This window comes from Myotis davidii, unplaced genomic scaffold (genome assembly GCF_000327345.1).
Source record: "Myotis davidii unplaced genomic scaffold, ASM32734v1 scaffold1275, whole genome shotgun sequence".
Lineage (NCBI taxonomy): Eukaryota > Metazoa > Chordata > Mammalia > Chiroptera > Vespertilionidae > Myotis > Myotis davidii.
Window position 1 is genome coordinate 231,168 of NW_006286483.1, and position 2,811 is coordinate 233,978.

The 2,811-nt window shown below is 47.0% G+C and overlaps 1 protein-coding gene across 1 annotated transcript in view; it reads left to right on the forward strand.

Annotated features, from left to right (window-relative positions):
* Window positions 1–2,511: 2,511 nt before the first annotated feature.
* Window positions 2,512–2,811, forward strand: part of FAM81A (family with sequence similarity 81 member A) — a 77,319-nt gene continuing 77,019 nt past the window's right edge. The window contains exon 1 of the mRNA XM_006757994.2: window positions 2,512–2,530. The gene's annotated coding sequence lies outside the window, so the exon portion shown is untranslated. The remainder of the gene's footprint in view (window positions 2,531–2,811) is intronic.

The window sequence follows — 2,811 nt, forward strand, 5'->3', positions numbered from 1 at the left end:
TTGAATTTTTCCCTTTGCCAATCTTTTTTTTTTTTTTTTTTTTTTTTAACCCGCAGCCATCTGATAGCTGGAGAATATTTTCCCTGACTGCTGGTAGAACCTGTCACCTTGAACCTTTCCCCCTGGCGCGTCTCTGACATTGTGCTTATCCTTATGTCTCTGGTTCTTCCTCATTGTTCCCTTTGTAGGATCCCTCTCGCTCTTTTTGGACCCTATAGAGCACCATTCTTTGTAGGGCAATCCTTTGGCACCTTATTACGAGAGAGGAACACTGTGTGACACCATGTGACAGGCCTCACAATGGATTTTGACACCCCACTGAGTTATAAGCCTTGATTGAGAATTGCTGACGATAAGGTAAAGTGCTCACTCTTACCCAGCCTGCAGGGCTCACCACCTTCTTGGCCTGCTTTCCAGCCCTTTAACAAATACCACCTTTGACTTCTACAAGCCCTTGGCATCTACCTAATGAGTCTGCTTGCTGGCCTCATAGATGCCCTGTGCATCATGTCTTCATGACTGGTAGTGGCGCTGAGACACAGGGAAGACCAGAACTCAGTTATGCAATAAATAACTTTAAAAAAGCCCCACAAAACTCCACAGTCTCTAGCACCATATACTGCACAGGGTATTTGTAGTAATGACTGGTTAGTGAATAGTATGACAGCTAACACGTTTATAAAATCGCTCTCTTGGATGAGCTCTTTTTGGTAACCTTTGCCAGTATAAAATAATTTGTGAGAAATCATAGCTTTTAAGTTAAAGTAACACAGAAAAATCTATTTCCTGTAATGAGTCATTATCAAACAATTCTGGAAAAACAGTTCTTTGAAATTTATTCTACAGAAATAGTGTAAGAGTTGGAGAAACTAGGGTAGGTTTAAATCCCTGTGCACTAAATTTCATCCCCTCAGATTCAAAACAATCACCTGGAAAGGAAAAAAAAAAGAAGTGGGAAGTCATGGGTCTGGTTTAAGGCTACTGTGAAACTTCAGGATTCTTACTGAGGAATTCAGTTTGAAAGAGCTACAATTCTTTTATTTTATTTTAGATTTTACTTATGTTTATTGGTATGGTTTTTGAGCAAGAAATTAGTCAACCTACCAGTAAATAAAAGGGTATATGTAGGTGACAAGGCCCCCTCACCTCCCAGCCCCTCTCCTTCTCTACCCTGGAGAGTGATGGCATCTTGTGGCAAGTAATGCAACAAAGTTATGCTCTGAAGGCCAGCGGAGCAGCAGCAAGGAGTTTCCTGTTTAACTGATGTTACTCTGAGAACAATAAGGATCCACTATTACCCTTCTAGGAATCCAGGAATGGGTGCCCTGAGGTTCTGACTCCAGGAGGAGTGGCAGGATGGAGCTGGGACATGGGGAGAGGGTGGAATAGGAAGCAGAGAGAGGACGTGAGGCAGAGGGGTCTCTCATGAGCCCATCTGAGTTGCACACCCTGCACACTGGAAGGCAACCTGATTGGAGACAGGCAAGAAACATCTGAACGTTTCTCAGGACTGGGTGATGGACTGTGTTTGCATGGGCACTTTCCAGTGACACCTGCACACCCTTCCAGACATCATGACAAGTTACATATGTTTCAAATATATTGCCATTGGCAAAAAATTACGGGGGGTACTGTTATTACTATGACATAGGATTCAATTCAATACATGCATATTTACTGAGTGCATACCATGTGACAGGCCGTGGAAAGCTAAGGGGGAAAAGGAAAGCATAATTAATCACTGTGCTAAGGGGATGCTTCACAAGTCTCAGGTCATGAACTCGCCTTAGCACAATGGCAGTTCCACGCGTGTCTGTGATTATTTGATTACGGTGTCTCAGGCTGTGGCCTCTGTGAGAGCAGAGAGCAGGTGTCTTTTTCTTCCCCACCACTGTGTCTTAGCTCAGAGGGAGGCAGTTTCTAGCATTTGGCAGGCATCCAATAAATATTGCTGGCTGAAAGAATGTTAGGGATGCGTGAACCTTTTGTGTGCGTATGTGGGGGCGGGGGGAGTATTATCCTGTTTTATAGGTGTTGAAACAGCCACAGAATACCCAAGGCCACACAGAAATAACTGCTGGAGAGAGGACTCCAAAACAGCTCAGTTTAGCTTCACAACCCAGGGTCTTTCTACCATGTCACGCTCTTTCCCCTGGGTGGAGGGGCTCAGACAGACAAGGAAAACCTATCCTGGGTGAATACTCGCAACACGACAGAGGTACGAACCGGAGGCGGTGAGGCCGGCAAAGGTGGGGGGTCCCCAACTCTGCTTAAATTAAATCCCGCTCGCCGGGGAGGAAGCAAAATTATGAGTGGATTGGCTTGTGCATCCCGCTGAGAATGCAAATAGAAAGGAAGGTGCAAAGAGTTAGGACGCCCTGAGAGTGGGGATGAGGCGGAAGGGAGAAGGAAAGGATGTGAGAAAGAGGGCTGGGAGCAGGGTCTGTCTGTTGCGGGCAGGCACAATCCTTGGTCCCTGCGGCGGGTATCAAGGTGTTTCATCAAATGACAACACCTGGCAGGCGCGAGGGTAAGTTCACCCGCACAGGTGGGGCGTCGACGCCGAGCTGTTTCCCAGACTGTGGCCAAAGAAAATAACTCCTCCCAGTGTGCACGGGAGGGGGTGGGGAGGGGGCGGAAGTAAATAATGCCTTTTGGGGGAGAGGGGTTCCGTCCACAGGGATATCAGAGCTCCGAGGAGAATTACAGCGCACCCACCGCGGCTGCTATCTTAATCAGGCACCATTTCAACACCTCTCCCTGCAAGCCCACCAGCCCTACGGCAGGATCTGTTTTCCTACCGGCGAAATC